The sequence below is a fragment of the Ambystoma mexicanum genome, chromosome 1p (assembly GCF_040938575.1).
Source record: "Ambystoma mexicanum isolate Mex_15411 chromosome 1p, UKY_AmexF1_1, whole genome shotgun sequence".
Classification (NCBI taxonomy): domain Eukaryota; kingdom Metazoa; phylum Chordata; class Amphibia; order Caudata; family Ambystomatidae; genus Ambystoma; species Ambystoma mexicanum.
In genome coordinates this window covers 1,300,717,775-1,300,735,019 of record NC_090921.1, presented here as the reverse complement: position 1 = coordinate 1,300,735,019, position 17,245 = coordinate 1,300,717,775, and the positions used below count along the sequence as shown (strand labels likewise).

At 47.4% G+C, this 17,245-nt stretch overlaps 1 protein-coding gene across 1 annotated transcript in view; it reads right to left on the bottom strand.

Moving 5' to 3' along the window:
* LOC138453215 (neurotrophin-4-like) overlaps positions 1–16,964 on the bottom strand; it is a 211,932-nt gene extending 194,968 nt beyond the window's left edge. Inside the window, exon 1 of the mRNA XM_069605861.1 lies at positions 16,004–16,964. The gene's annotated coding sequence lies outside the window, so the exon portion shown is untranslated. The remainder of the gene's footprint in view (positions 1–16,003) is intronic.
* Between the last annotated feature and the right edge of the window lie 281 nt (positions 16,965–17,245).

The following is a 17,245-nucleotide window of genomic DNA, read 5'->3' as shown; positions in this document are numbered from 1 at the left end:
CCCTGATGGGTAAAGTCTGCACCAGTGCCCCCTCAGAACTGTTGTGTGTGCTGTTCTCCCCGACATTTTTTTGCAGGTGTAGCAAGGGAGAACAGAGGGGTCGTGGCTGCGACCCCCAAATGAAGTCCCTGAGAGAAATGAGTTGAAGATGACCATGAGGTTGAAGGCTGAAAGGAAGAAGGGAAGGAAAGTAGGAGGGCGATAGAAGACCAGCAGCAGAGGAGGGGAAGGAGATGTGGAAGGGAAGAAGAGAACTTCGGTTTTGGAGCGGTTGAGGTGGAGAAAGTGAGAGCTTATTCAGGATTGTATGGCGGCAAGACACAATGAGACCAAGGTGTGAAGAGGTGGGAAGATGAGGAGTGACCAGCCCATGAAACTGAAAGAGCCGCCAGAAATATAAGAAGAGAACCATTGAAGTACAGAACCCGAGAACCCAAGGGAGGCTGAAGAGAATAGGCGAGCAGGGTGATCCACCGTGTCGAAAGCAGCTGAGATATCTAACAGTATGAGGATGGAATGCTGTTGGTTGTGACGCACACCGAGAAGAGAGATTGAAACATGTAGTAGAGCTGTTTCTGTAGAATGAGAGTGATGGAAAACAGATTAAAAACGGGGACAAATAGAGCGATGAGTGAGGAATGTGGAGACTCAATTATAGACACCTCTTCCTAGAACGTTATATGGAAATGGGAGTAGAGAAATGTGCGTGGAATTAGTCGAATCGAGGGGTGGAGAGAGGTTTTTTAAGAATAGGAATAATCGCTGCATGTTTAAAGGGACGGTGGGTATCTTGAATGCATGTTAGATGCCTTGTCGATGTATCTTATGCTATAGGCGTGACTAAATTCATATTGCATTACTGGCATTGTTGATGTGCGTTACATTACATACCTCACCAATGTATGTTTTGTAATAGCCATCACTGATGTATGTTCTCTTATACGCATCGCCAATGTATGTCATGGTATAGGCATCTTGAAAGTGTGGCCTTTTTTTTAGTGGAGGAATTTCCAAGCAAGGTCATAATAAATAACTATTGATTTACACTGAGAAAAAACACTGCTGATGAACATACGCTTGCGCACATCGTCCACGCCTGTAATTCCGTAGGGTCTTGCTGATTTTCGTACGCTAAGTCATAGCCATTGCCAATGTTGATAGTTATTTCATATTAAAGACTTTAACTTCTATATATGATAATGTTTCAGGTATTACTGACGTTTGTTAGGCTATAGGTGCGTCCAACAAATGTGTTGATATAAGCATCACTGTTCTATGATACGTCAAGACCTAATTGCCGAATGTTATGTAATATCCTTTCTGATGGATGGTGCTGCCATATAACAGACATCAAATACATGACATACTCTAATCAAACTCGTGGCTAAGTATGTTCTGGGCATTTTTGCTGTACAATATTAAATGCCATAGGCAGTGGTGACGTGTTTTATTTAATGTTCTATGTTTTATCAATACCGTGCATGGTGTAGGAGTTATCAATGCATATCATGTATTGTTATATGTATTGTTAATGTATGGTGCCTTGCAGTTGTTCATGTATGTTTCTTTAAGGCACGGCACATATTACCCCCCAAATGTTCATGGACTTGCTGATGTGAACACTGCTGATTGCCATCTGCCCTCTCACAGTGGAAGAGGTTCTACACATTACATCGCTCTGTTTTGTGATGTTATGTTCCAGAATGCACTGTTTCCTGCCATTGATCCCTGCCTTGCACTACCCTGTCCTATTCCCCCCCCCCCAGCTATAACCGACCCCACTCTTGTGGCGCTCTGAAGTGATTGCATGTATCGCATTACAGAACTCCAAATAGGTATTCATCCCACTACTAATTTGGCTGGTATTATTGGTGTACGATACCTTAAATGCATGTTTCAGGATGTGTCATTTAATGTTGCTACTATGTAATGTTATATGCCATTTGTAGATCCCTCGTCTGCCTTCGGTAAGGCTTTAATGTCATTAATGTTAGTTGTTTGCCATAGACATGAAAATATTTTCTTAGAGTCCATGTATATGTTATGTTAATGACATGGAGTTTTGTGTACATGTTTCAATTATTGCAAAATAGATTATGTTAATGTCCCTTAAATGCATGTCAAAATGAGTAACACATTGTCGATATAAAAAAGATCATCGAGGCATGATATAAATGTTTCAGTTATCTCTGCTTTAGCATTTTCAAGCTATGATAAAGATTGTTTATCCTTGATATCCGTTATGTTATTGACACCATCAGTGTAAGATATACATATTTTAGTTATCGATCTGCGCGGTACAAATGTCATTTAACATTGACATTAACATCTAAATGATGTTAATCATATAGAAGCTTATGTTATTGATATTACAGCTAGTCAATAAATGTTATATTAATGACATCGAGGTATGTATGCATGTTTCAATTATCGTTGACATTAATTATATTAATGCACCTTCAAAGCCTGTCAAATTTAATAACTCCTTATCAAGGTATGGTATAAATGTTTAAGTTATCGTCGCTTCAGCATCTTCAGGGTATGATATATACCTTATTTATCCTCAATATATGTTGGGTCAATTTCACCATATGAGTAGGATATAAATAATCGATCTGAATTATGCTAATAGAATTGAGAAGTATGTGGTACTGATATTAGTTATTCGCAAGGTATTTTACATATACATTATATTATTGGTGTCAACAAGATATCTTACACGTCGGTTATCATCGATAGATATGACATAATCAAAGTACGCCATTAGTATGAGAGGATTCCTCAAAGTACGTTTTCTTAAAGACATTGGCAATGATTGTTATTGGCATTTTCCTTGTATGTTATCTTATGTTGCAGGTATGATTGCAGTATGTTGGATTATATTATAAGTATTTTCGATGCACATTAGTATTACAGGTAAATTCAGCATGTGTTCAGTCATAGGCAGTGTCAATGAATGCTATTTTGAGGTCTAGGATTTGTCAATGTATGTTATTAAAATGATAGGAGTTACCATTGTGTATCAAGTTGGCGGCAATGCACGGATTTAAGTTAGTAATGTTGCATGATGCATTAATCTTTTATAACACGCTTAATACTGGAGACCAGACGCTAAGCGCTAGGCGCAGGAACGGGATTCGAGCCTGTGTTGCGCTCCAAGACTACTGTGTTACCCCTTAGTTGTCCTCCCAGTCCTGCTGATGTATTGGTGTTCTATTTCAGGCCCTGTCAATAGCGTGGTCACATCACAGGCTTTCCTGGTGTATAGCTTATATTTTAGCTGATATTTGCTATATTATGTTTCGGCATCGTCTATATTTTAGTACAGGCATTGTCAGTGGTTGTTATTTGATGGTATATTTACTTTTTGGTCTACGTACTGTGAAATGTATTGGGAAGGCACTTTATATTATAGGCCTCATCACTATACATCTTATTTTGAAGATATCCTCTATTCAGTTGTAGAGAAGGAGCAAAGTACCCCCACCTCAATCGACCCGCCCCTTTTACCTGTATGCTGGAAACCAGAGTATGTGACGTATACAGAACAGCTGAATGGTCAAAGAGCAGAGTACGGACTCAGTCCAGTGCCAGTGAAAGGGCCAGTACCTTAGAGAATCTGGGAGCCAAAGTACCCATTGAGAAAACCTTATCTACATACAAAGAAATATGATGGCCATCTGAACGAGATCCCTGAAGAAGCAGAAACAATAAACGGCAAGGATGAATGGTAGTATTACTAGCCATTGCCAAGTATATGTTATATGGAGCTGAAGATGAAGTACAAAAAAAGATGCAGTGACCAGAGAATGCGGATATTCTATAAAGGCATCAAGAAAGCAATAAGGATAAGTGACATCTGAGGATCAAGGTGAAGAAGCTTATGCCACAGAAACAGATGAAGATATTAAATCATTTTACACGTGTACAGATGCAGAAGAAATGCAAGCAGCAAAGTAATCGTGAAGCTAGTTCTAAGCTTATAGTAAAATAGATTGCGGCAAACGCCAAGGTGTACATAGATAGGAATGAGAGAATTATGGCTGTTACCACTAAACATATTAAAGCAGGTTGGACATTATCAAAAAGGCCTCAGTTCAGTGTGTCGCAGTTAAAAAAGCAGACATTGAATTACAGAAGTGGAGCTCAGAAAGGCGAGGTTGGATGTGCCCCAAGGAGCCAAGGTCTTATCAAACTGGAGTAAACTGACTTTGGATACAGAATCGCGTGAAAGAACAGACCTCCTGTTCAGGAGGAGTGAACATAACAAGGAAGACATCAGAGGTCTATTGGAATAAAAGGCTTGATTTTATGGTCTCTAGTCACATGGAAGCATGAAGTTGGACGAACGAAATGGTCGCACCTACGCATGAAGGCAGACTGTGCTGCCCACTCCCTAATTTTTACAGAGCTAAGAGCACTCTCAAGGATGAAGTTCAAAGGCCTAATTGACAGTAGACCACTGAGGTGATGATTAATTGATATGCTAATTGGTGGGAAGTATAAGTTAAGGCAACCTCGCCAGCATTTGGATGGCCAGCCTGCGTGCTGCTAACGTATATGGAAAAGTACTGAAGATGGATAGAGTGCCAACCAATTGTAGAGGACCTGCGTATTCAAGGGTCCTATAGTGTGTAAACCAATGGGATGTTGTGTATTTATTGACGTTCATAGTGGTCATTTTTAGAGGAGAGTTTAGTTGCCCACCTGATGTTAAGTAACCAATCACATAGTTACACTTTTCTAGACTAGGATGGATCATATACTTAAATGGTCACTCAGAACCAATCACCCATGCTTATACGTTTTTATAGTTTGCCATGTAGGATGATGTTGGTAGAGACGTAGGTCAACGTCATTGATGACACATTTTACTTATAAAAGTACCGTTTTTTCTTAAATGCTTTGAGTTTGAAGATCGAACGTTTGCATTGATGTTCGTTATGCTCCCTGTTTTAGATAATTGATATTAAAACAGTCCTCCTTTTGTCAACTTCCTGAGTCGGCTCCATTATTGATGTATCAGTAAGGTCTGCATCCCCATCCATCTCAAGGGCAATTGCTGCTCATCAAAGGGACTGGACTATCCAGTTCACGGTGTCCACTAAGTTGTGTTATATGTGTACTGTGGGTCGGAGCATATGAAAAGGAGCAACCATTGGCCCTGCCTCCACCTTGGCTGTCCTAGAAAAGATTTGACCTAAGCTTGCCCATCCTCGGGCCCACCTATTCCTTCCTTGTCCCTGGTGCGGCCTGTCCTCTCGCTCAATTATCTCATGACCACCTGTATGCACTGGTGTAACACAAAACCAAAGGATCCCCTGGAAAAAGTGAAGCTCCCCTGAGATTCCCACTACCCAGGACATACACAGTTACTGGGCCAGACTGATGGGAGGGGGTGGGAAGGGGATGCTGAATAGATGGAGCCAGCTTTTCTCACAGGAGCTGGCAGCTGTACCCCCTGCTCACATGTACTTTATTATTTCTGAAGGTAATTGGCGACTCCTTCCCTTTGACCTCGGGGACCACCTGCATCTGTCAGTCTGTCTGTCTGGTCTGACGTCTGTTTGTACTTCCTATGTGTCTGAATAGGCCTGTTCTCTGTCTATCTGGTCACATGCCTACCTGTCCTTATCCCATACCCTCAATGAGGTTAGTCCGCCCCGCAAGTTCACCTTACCCACCGTGTTAAGACTTTGGTTCAGGGATCTGCTGGCTCTCCAGAAGTTTTGGACTACAACTTCCATCAGCCCCAGCCAGCATATTGAATGGTGGGATATTATTAATATATTTTTTTTGCATTATTAAAGCGCTCACACAGCCTGGGAGCATCGAGGTGGTGCTGTTACAGGAATATGGGCCTCATTACGAGTATTCGAGGTAGCCATGGTGCTATTAGCGCCATGGCTGCCTCCATGCCAGGCTCCAATACCGGGTTCCTGCAATGAGGAATTACCGGGTCATTCCAACATTGGAGGACCCGGTAATTCCTCCTTGCAGGAACCCATCCCCATTCCCATTTGAGCCCCATAGGGCTCAATGGGAAGGGGGAGGGAGGTAATAACGGGCACATTATGAATTGGCCCGTTAGTACCTCCCTCTTCCCCTCGCGGGACCCGGAAAGGAGGTCTGGTTTCACCAGACGTCTGTTCCGGGTCCCGCAAAGGGAACCTCGTAATAAGCGCTCCCGTAATGAAGGGTGCCGGTCCCGTGCCGGCACCCTTCATTACGGGAGCGCCACACTTGGGCTTCATTACGAGTTTGGAGGTAGCCATGGAGCTTTTAGCTCCATGGATGGCTGCCTCCAAACCGGGCTCCTGCAATGGGGACTTACTGGGTCATTCCGACATAGAAGGACCCGGTAAGTCCTCCTTGCAGGAACCATTCCCCATTCCCATTTGGGAGGTAGGTAACAACGGGCACATTACAAGTGTCCCGTTGTTACCTCCCTCTTACCCTCGTGGGACCCGGAAAAGACGTCTGGTTTAACCAGGGCCCTCATTACGAGTTCGGCGGTAACCATGCCGCTATTGGCGGCATGCGAAATCGTGTCAGGGTCCGGGTCCTCGGAATGAGGACTTACAGGGCCATTTCGAGTTCGGAAGGCCCGGTAATTCCTCCCTCCAAGGACCCGGACACGGTCCTTTCCCATTCCCATTTCAGAATGGGAATGGGAGCAAACAACGGGCCATTACGTTCCCGCAAAGGGAACCTCGTAATCAGCCTTGACGGAATGAAGGGGGCCGGTCCCGTACCGGCCTCCTTCATTCCGTCAGCGCAAGGTCATAATGAGGCCCCATGTCTCTTAGTTGCGTATTTATAACGCACTTAATACCCAGAGGTTTCTAAGTCAAGACCGGGGATCGAACCTGTGTTGCTTTGTGTCTTGTGTGCTTTGTGTCTTGTTTCCAAGGCGCACGCTGCCGCTGAGCTATCCTCCCGGGACAATCATGGGAGTTGTAGACGCAGAGCAGCAGGTTGCAAACCACTGCTCTGGTTCATTCTGGGCCATGTGTCTAGACCGTCCTTTGCCTTTACATCTCACTGCCACCACAGCCACCAATACTCCACCTGCTGCGTGTATGTTTTGTTCCCCGGCTTCCTTTCAACTTTTTCCGATCTCGCCTGAAGGTGAAGCCAAAAGGGGGTCGGGGGTGACCCCCCTCGGCCTCCTCCAGCACAGAGAGCCCGGCCGGGCCCACCTCTGCAGGCTCCGATCCCTCAACAGAAAGAGAAGAGCTTCTATTCTGCCCGCACCAAAGACGAGAAAAAAGGAGAGAGTTTCATCTTTCACATGAAAACTTAATAACTCTTGATCTGGGGGGACAGGGGCCAGATCAACTTCCCGGTCCCTATTCAACCCGGGGGAGACTGACAAAAAGAGACGAGAGAAAAAAACACTTTCAGATGTCGCAAGGAGGAGGGACAAATGCACACTTCGCCCCTTTGATGTTCACTTTTTGTGAACTTTGTTTTCGCGAGGCAGAAAGGAGGGAAATTGCTTGTAATGTGTATCGGATAACATAGCGTCCCGCCTCATCAAGGGAGTCTTTAAGTAATGTAATCTAGGCATAAAAGAGCGCTCGGGTTACCTGGACATTCGAGGGCAAGTCTCCCTTTTTTTTTCTCTGTTCGCTTTCACTGTGGGTTTGGCGGGAGGGGTGTTTGGTGTACCCGAGCAAGGTGAATGAATGTGCCTTTTTTTCACAGCCGCGCGCGGAGTAGGGCTCTATTCATCCCGAGCGGATGAGGGGTGCAGCGGGCATTCCGGGGCCCCTGACAGACAGCCCGGCCAGAGGGGCAGAAAGGTGTTGGAAAGGCCTGCTTGGCTTCAAGGCCTGTGGCAGACATCCCTCCACCTCTCGGTCAGACTTCCACGGCTTCATGTCCCAGCAGTGTGTGGTCGCCGGGCCCTCATTTCCGGCCTGCTCGCGCTTCTCCGTGTAGTGGTTTCCGGCGTCTCTGATGCGTGGGCAGGCGATGCGCGTGTATTCCCTCCTCCTTTGCTCTCCCTTTGCCTTTGAATCCCTCCGACTCTCTGGTGGGCCTTCTTCATTCTTTTCCACTTGCTCGTGCATCCTTGTCTGCCCCTCTTTCCCCTTTTCTTTCGAGCCTCATTTCGTTTTTCTTTCTTTTGGCATGGCTTCTGTATTCATGTCCCTTTTAATTTGTATTTTATTTCTCCTTTTTATGTGTTTTAATCATTTTTGTTATTTTTTTCACACACTCTTTTTCTCAGTTTACCTGTTTCTTTTTATGTTCATAAGTCTCTCTCGATTTTGATTCTTTCATTCCTGCTCTCTTAGTTTGGCTCCCTTCTTTTCTTCCTTCGTTCTTTCTAGACTTTCTTTCCTTGGCAGTCTCCGTGTTCATTCGTTCATTAGTTTCTGGGTAGCTCTCTGTTCTGCATTCGTGTTCTTTTGGTTTCGTGCCTCGGCTTTCTTCCTTTCTCCTCTTGGTTCTGCCTTTATCTTTACCTGTTCGTTCCTTCCTTCCCCCGCCTTTCTCTACGTGTGCATCTTTCCGCTCCCCACACTCCCGCCTTTCCTTACTTTGTTGTGCACTATTGCTGTTTCTGTCACGCTCTCTCGTGGCTCAGTGGTTGGCCGTTAAAACAACAGACACGAGTTCTCGCCCCAGCTTCCCACTTGACGAAGTCCTGTGATATTAAAGATCAGGTTCTCTCGAGGTGCACACGTTCCCATTTGGCTAACATTTGAACCACTCTGATATTTTCCAAATATCACTATTTCGGCCGAACTAGGTGTACAAAGCACATCTTTTCCCATCCATCTTTGCTTTTTTCACAACTTTTCCGCATCCGCTTTATTTAAAAAAATTCTTCTCCTTGCTATCCTTTGTCATTCATCTTTTCCTTATTGGAGTCATATTTTTGTTTCTTTTTCAGTTGTCTTAATACTTTGTGTCATTCTAATTTTCCTACATATGTCTCAATTTCCACAAGGACTTTTTAGGCTGACTCCTTCCAAAATCTTCTTTGTATTCTCATTTTCTGTGGTTCCGTACGCTTCTCGTTTATGCTATCTCTGGTCTGGGCATTTAGCTTTCTCAAGTATTGCTTACCTGCATTTTCCTACCGTTCTCCCGTCTGCTCGCTCTTTTCTTTCTCTCTTTCTTTCTTTCTTTCTTTCTTTCTTTCTTTCTTTCTTTCTTTCTTTCTTTCTTTCTTTCTTTCTCCTCTTTTTTCTTCTTTCTTTCTCTCGCCCTCTCTCTTTCCTTCTTCTCTTTCTTTCTTTCTTTCTTTCTCTTCTTTTTTCTTTCTTTCTCTCGCCCTCTTTCTTTCTTTCTTTCTCTCGCCCTCTCTCTTTCCTTCTTTTCTTTTCTTTTCTTTTTCTCTTTCTTTCTTTCTTTCTTTCTTTCTTTCTTTCTTTCTTTCTTTCTCCTCTTTTTTCTTCTTTCTTTCTCTCGCCCTCTCTCTTTCCTTCTTCTCTTTCTTTCTTTCTTTCTCTTCTTTTTTCTTTCTTTCTCTCGCCCTTTCTCTTTCATTCTTCTCTTTCTTTCTTTCTTTCTCCTCTTTTCTCCTCTTTATTTCTCTCGCCCTCTTTCTTTCTTTCTCTCGCCCTCTCTCTTTCCTTCTTTTCTTTCTTTCTCTTTCTTTCTTTCTTTCTTTCTTTCTTTCTTTCTTTCTTTCTTTCTTTCTTTCTTTCTTTCTTTCTTTCTTTCTTTCTTCTCTTTTTTCCTTCTTTCTCTCGTTCTTGCTTTTTCCTCTACATTGTTTATCTCCTTGTCTCCTCTTTATTCCCATCCATTTTTTCTGTCTTGCTACCGTCCTTCGTTTATCATCCCTACGTGTTTTCCTATGTATTTGTTCTCTCCTTAGCCTCCCTCCCGTCCCCTTTATTCTTTGCTCCTTTACTTGTCTCTCCTCTTTCTATCGCATCCCACCCTTCCCCCGCCTCCAAACCTACCCGCCCGATACATTTGCAGCCCGTGTCTGTCAGAACGCTTCACCTTCTGCAACCTTTCCCTGTACCCCAATTTTGTGATTACAAAACAGCTCGGCTTCCAGCAGACAGGGGCCATGACTTTTCGCTGTTATACCCGAGACCGAGTCTTTGTGCGCGCATAAAAGATCCACGGAGCTCGCATTACGCACTAAAAAATGTCTAATTACGTTAATGTCGTCCCCACGCGATGAACTCTCGTCAAATGGCCGATGCCTTATTGATGAAGGAGCTTCAGTTTCAGAGACTGGCAGGTGTGCGCCGCACGCAGCACGTGTAGCGCCCAGAGGCCGCCCAGTTGCCCACACGTGCAGGGCGATGAGGGTTGGGCCCATGGAGAGGAGGGGAAGGGGGGGGGGGGTCCGTGTACTGGAAACCTGTGCACATAGCGCGTGAGGCTAAGGCACTCTAGCAGTGGGAGGGAATCGGTCGATGGGCAGGAAGTGCGAAGTTAGGGGGCATGGGGTGCCAGGGCGAAGAGCTTGAGGGCATGGATAGTGTAATGCTGGACGGGGGCACACTTGTAGTGGGGTGCGCGTGTACGCGTGGACAGGCAGTGTGAGGGCTCGTGCATAAGTACAGTGTCACGACGGAGGCACGTGGACAGTGTGCAGGGACGGCCCCAGGGTCTTTCAACTTTCTACAGTTGAAATGGCCCTGAAGCCTAAGGGCCCCGCTTTCTCCCCCCCCCAAACCAACAGATGTCCCCATGTTGGCAGTCGTCTTTATTTATTTAATATTTATTTAATATTTATTGGGTATTTATAATGCGCCTATACAGCAAATGGAGTTTCAAGGCCCTACAAGATAAAAGGGGGGAGGGGGAAGGGCAGAAGAATCACAAAAATGGTCCTTCTAGGCCATGTGTCATTTGGGCCATGCAAGTGCAATAACAAGAACTGCAGGGGAGTAGGGGTTGGGGGAGTAGGAACTTGGGGTACAGCTTAGAACGGAATGATCTCAAAGCAACATGCGTCTTCAATTCAGGACATTACATGATATGATATGATAGGTTATTTATAACGCACTTAATACCCAGAGGTTTCTAAGCACAGACCCGTTTTTATACCGCGCTTAATTCCCAGAGGTTTCTAAGCACGGACCTGAGGATCGCTCCGTGTCGTTCTGCTTCCACGGCGAGCACGTTGCCCCTGAGCTATCCCGAGTGCTCCCTCCACCCCACGTGGGCTTTGCAATCTCCAACAATGTTCTTAACATCTAGTTGCCTTTTTGCTAGGGGTTTGGCCTGCATTAGCTCCTTGCTGAAAAGAGCAAATAATAGCTTTGAAGTGGCCGTTTTGTGTTTCAGCTCCCCACTGGCTAGATGTCCTGGGATACTCTGCAGCTATTAACCCCATCCATGCATTCCTGTATTTCTCTTTTATAATCTTTGCACCCCACTGGTGACTGAGACTGTTTTTTTCCCAGTTGCAGACAAGGGGGCCCTGAACATTATTTTTGAAAGAGTCCCGCCACGCCTTCAGACAGGCAGTGTAAATATATGGAGGCAAGTGGAAGGAACAGCGTGAGGGCCAGGGGCTCGTGGCTAGAGTAGTGCTATAGGGCCACATATACAATATGAGGAGCTTGGTAACGTGGGCCGTCATTGTGAGGAGCGTGGGTGCATTAACTGAGAGTGTATGCGGCTTGGCAGTGGGCAGAAAGCATAGGAACATGGGCAGGGAGAGGCCCGTGGGCACATGGGAAGACAGTGTCAACAGACACAGGGACAATGTGCCGTCCATGGGCACATGTACAGTATAACGCGGTTGGGGTACATATACAGTACGAGGAGCTTGGGCGCATGGACCGACATTGCTTGGGCACAAGAACAGATAGTGAAGGTAGCATGGGCCCATATACAGTGTGAGGAGCTTGTGCACAAGGGAAGACTGTGAGGAGCTTCAGCGCATGCGCAGACCATATGAGGAGCAGGGAACATGCTTTGTGAGGATCCCGGGCAAGGAGATTGGTGCCCACAGTGGGAGGAATCAAGATTGTAGGCGGCAGGCGAGAAGAATTAAAACCATGTAACGCGGCTGGGGCTCCTATAGAGAGTGTGACGTATGGCTAGAATGCACAGGGAGTGTGGGCATTTGGCAGATATGATCGCTTATTTATAACGCGCTTAATACCTAGAGGTTTCTAAGCGCGGACCCGGGGATCGAACCTATGGTGCTCCGTGTTGTCTTGCTTCCAAGGCGAGCCTGTTGCCCCTGAGCTATCCTCCCGAGACTATGGCGTGTGAGGTGGCAGTGGCGCGTGATGATGAACAGACAGATCAGGGCCCTCACACCACGACGAGACAGTCTGAGCAGCTGCGGGACATGGACACACAGTGCACTCGGATCACGCCAGGGGGCCGAGATCCTTATGCAGCGGGAGGCGCTTCGGCACACGAGCAAACAGCATGAGCAGCTGTGCGTCCATCGACGGTGCGAGGAGCTGTGGGCATAGGACTAGAGTAGACTGGCAAGACCTTTGGCCAGATGACCAAGCAGTGGGGAACTCTGGGCACGTGCATAGGGAGCCTGAGCCGCACGGGCACGCAGTTCACGCGAGACGCTTGGCGCACACATTAAGACAGTTTGAGGGGCTCACTGATCTTGGAGGACTTCTCTTCAAGTGCCAAGGCTCCGGCACCTTTCTTTGGCACTAAGGCCCGGGCACCCAAATGTGCCCAGATGTCAGGTAGTAAGCGTGGCTGCTGACCCCCCTGAGTGGAATACATTCCACAGAACACGTTATTCTAACCCTTCTCAGGAGACGGGCTCCCACGCTGGTGTATTCATTGTGACGTAGTTGCCACATCACCAGGCCCCGCCCGGACCATTCGGCTCACAGACGATATATAGTCATGCGTCGACACATACCGTGACAGCTCTCACTGCACACTGCCCGCATTGCTGTATTACATAGTGCCAACATGGCTGGACAGAGGTCCTCTAGGCTCACTCGGCAGCGAGAGAGAAGATAGGAATGTCATCACAGGAGAGTAGTTTGGTGCCACTAAAAGATTCTGAGAGGATTGTGATGTCACAACGGGGGAGAGCATCGTGATGTCACCGCAGGGAGCGAGGATGCTATGACAGCGATGACATCTTTGCAGAAAGGATTGTGATCTCACACAGGGGAAAAAGATTCAAGATGCATTTGTATTTTGGCGGCAAAGGTGTCTCTCCCAAAAGCACATAACAGCAAAGAAGTACAGGAGTGGGATACACAGTGAGGAGTGGGTGACGGGGGCTGAATGGACATGCAGACGGTAGTGTTGGGGGGTCGGGGGGAGGCAGGCATGTTACACGATGTGGAGGACGGAAGATGCTAATCGGCAATGATGGAGAACTCGGGAGCTTTTCCAGAGGGACTCTTGTGTGAGTACCCTGGTTTTCCGCACTCTTGGCTACTCCCCACCCACCACACAACCTCCTCCTACCTCTCAACATCCACCACATTACTTCAAATTAAACAATGTGTTATGAAGCTTCCAGTATTTTATTATTCACTCTTAAAAAAAGAGCGAACTATTTTGTTAAGTTTACATTTTAACCGCCTTTATAGGAACAAATGGACTTTGAAAATGATCTATTTTGACCCGTTCCTCCACGTTTTTTTCCAAAGGGAGCCCCCACACCCTAAAACGTACGTAGCGGATTAGGCTTGCTCGGCGTATATGGGGACACTTTCAACAACATTATCAGGGGAGTCCACCCCTGCTAGGAAGTCCGGGTGGAGGGGGGGTAATGTGGGGGGTAGGCAGGTGGGGCTCGTTCTCGGTTTAGGAGGTGGAGCTTGAGAGAAGATTTGAAAGAGTGACTTGGGGAGGAATGGCGTTTCAGTGGTGCCGTGCAAGAGGGGAGAAGCCGAGCACTGTGATGGGACAATGGGAGATGGTTCATGAGAGCATTGTGAAGTCACTGTAGGGAGGGGGTTCAAGAGGTCTCATGAGAGCATTATGAAGTCACTGTAGGCAGAAGGTTAAAGTGGTTCCATGAGAGCATTATGAGGTCACCGTAGGGAGAGGGTTAACATGGTCTCATGAGAGCATTAGGAAGTCACTTTAGGGAGAGGGTTCAAGAGGTCTCATGAGAGCATTATGAAGTCACTGTAGGGAGAGGGTTCAAGAGGTCTCATGAGAGCATTGTGAAGTCACCGTAGGGAGAGGGTTCAAGAGGTCTCATGAGAGCATTGTGAAGTCACCGTAGGGAGAGGGTTCAAGAGGTCTCATGAGAGCATTGTGAAGTCACCGTAGGGAGAGGGTTCAAGAGGTCTCATGAGAGCATTGTGAAGTCACCGTAGGGAGAGGGTTCAAGCGGTCTCATGAGAGCATTATGAAGTTACCGTAGGGAGAGGGTTCAAGCGGTCTCATGAGAGCATTATGAAGGCACTGTAGGGAGAGGGTAAAAGGTGTCTCATGAGAGCATTAGGAAGTCACCGTAGGGAGAGGGTTAAAAAGGTCTTGTGAGAGCATTATGAAGTCACCGTAGGGAGAGGGTTGAAGAGGTCTCATGAGAGTGATACTATTAGGAAGTCACCGTAGGGAGAGGGTTAAAAAGGTCTCATGAGAGCATTATGAAGTCACCGTAGGGAGAGTGTTAAAGAGGTCTCATGAGAGTGAGAGCATTAGGAAGTCACCGTAGGGAGAGGGTTAAAGAGGTCTCATGAGAGTGAGAGCATTAGGAAGCCACCGTAGGGAGACGGTTAAAAAGGTCTCATGAGAGCATTATGAAGTCACCGTAGAGAGAGGGTTAAAGAGGTCTCATGAGATTGAGAGCATTAGGAAGTCACCGTAGGGAGAGGGTTAAAAAGGCCTCGTGAGAGCATTATGAAGTCACCGTAGGGAGAGAGTTAAAGAGGCCTCATGAGAGCATTATGAAGTCACTGTAAGGAGAAGGTAAAAGGTGTCTCATGAGAGCATTATGAAGTCACCGTAGGGAGAGGGTTAAAGTGGTTCCATGAGAGCATTATGAGGTCACCGTAGGGAGAGGGTTAAAGTGTTTCCATGAGAGCATTATGAAGTCACCATAGGCAGATGGTTAACATGGTCTCATGAGAGCATTAGGAAGTCACTGTAGGGAGAGGGTTAAAGTGGTTCCATGAGAGCATTATGAAGTCACTGTAAGGAGAGGGTAAAAGGTGTCTCATGAGAGCATTATGAAGTCACTGTAGGGAGAGGGTTAAAGTGGTTCCATGAGAGCATTATGAGGTCACTGTAGGGAGAGGGTTAAAGTGTTTCCATGAGAGCATTATGAAGTCACCATAGGGAGAGGGTTAACATGGTCTCATGAGAGCATTATGAAGTCACCATAGGGAGAGGGTTAACATGGTCTCATGAGAGCATTAGGAAGTCACTGTAGGGAGAGGGTTAAAGTGGTTCCACGAGAGCATTATGAAGTCACTGTAGGGAGAGGGTTAAAGTGTTTCCATGAGAGCATTATGAAGTCACAGTAGGGAGAGGGTTAACATGGTCTCATGAGAGAATTAGGAAGTCACTGTAGGGAGAGGGTTCAAGAGGTCTCATGAGAGCATTATGAAGTCACTGTAGGGAGAGGGTTAAAGTGGTTCCATGAGAGTATTAGAAGGTCACCGTAGGGAGAGGGTTAACGTGTTTCCATGAGAGCATTATGAAGTCACCGTAGGGAGAGGGTTAACATGGTCTCATGAGAGCATTATGAAGTCACTGTAGGGAGAGGGTTAAAGTGGTTGCATGAGAGCATTATGAAGTCACTGTAAGGAGAGGGTAAAAGGTGTCTCATGAGAGCATTATGAAGTCACTGTAGGGAGAGGGTTAAAGTGGTTCCATGAGAGCATTATGAAGTTACCGTAGGGCGAGGGTTCGAGGTGCCTGCATTCTCATTTGTTGCATGATGTTGGAGTTGCACCTTGCAGTAGCCCATGCCCTGTTCCCTGCCTCGCAGGAGCATGGGGAGGAAAGTGCGGAGCAGGAGGAAGACCTTGAGCTCATGCGGGAAAAATGCGCGGGGAGCTCGGGGCCGGGAAAAGCAGAAACTGATAAACAGACGGAGGCTGACACTTACCATCTGCCTGCGCAGAAAGGCTGCTCCGGGCTCCAGGGGGGGCATGTGAGCCGGGGAGGCCGCGGTCGCTCCGGGCGGAAAACTACGAGCACCTCAGTAACTCCCAGGGAAGGTCCCGCTCCGCAGGGTGCCGGCCCCCTACCAGCACCCAGGGGTGCTGCTGGCGCTGCAGGTCCTGCTGCTGCTGCTGGAGCGAGTACTGCAACTGCCCGTACCCTTTTCTTATGCACCGGCAGCTGGTACTGGGACTGTAGATGCCGGTCCTCGTGGTACAGGATCCAATGGTGCTTGCGCTCGTGATGTCGGCGGCACTGGCCCCAGTGATGCCGGTACTGCTTATGGTACCGGAGCTGTCTGTGGTACTGAGCTTGGGTGCCAGTACTGGTGATGCGTGGCTGCGGGACTGTATGGCCCTCCCCTGTGCTGATGTTACCTTCCTCGGTCCTTGTCACTCCACAGACGCCCCCTATCTCAGGACACTTTCGTGCTAAAGTTCGGGGTCACGGGCTGCTCCTGCACGGGTCTCATTCTAAGCACGCGTCTCCAAAGGGATCCCGGAGGGGGCGTGGACGAGACCCCCACGGGATGCTCTCCGTGTTGGGGGTGGAGGTCAGGCCCCCAGCAGCTGCCCCCAATCTCCCGCGCCTCTAGGCGCTGCTTCTGCGCCCTGGAAGCGCTGCCGTGCCTCCGTGAGCTGCTCTTGACGTCCTGCGCCCACTTGAGCGGCCGCGCCGGGTCCCCTCTGCCCTGCGGAGCTGGTGCTGACCTGCCCGGCTTCCCAGGTCTTGCCTTCCCTCGGCTGCAGAAACTCACACTGTGGGCAGAGCTCAACTCGTCCCGGTGACGTGTCCAGGAACCACCCCTTCCGTGTTTAATTCTACAATTCCACCCAGTGCACAACACCTAGGGGCCCAAGCCAGGGGGCGGGGCTTGCCACTACCATCCCACTAAAACTGCCGCAACCCTGCTCTCCACAGATGTTGGTACTGTCCCGTGACAAGTAAAACAGGTCCGATGATGAATGCCAGTACCAGTTCTTCAAAGTGATTGCAGACTTGCTGAGATGTACAGGTACTGTGCCTTTAAAAGCAAAGTAGCACCGCAGAGAGGCGCTGGTGTTGTGCAGTTAAAAATGCAGCACGCCGGGACATGCTTTATTGCATGTTTTACAGCAGACGCACCGGGGTCTGCCCACGGTCCCGTTAAAAGTACACGAGCCCCGCTGATAATGCCAGGACTGCC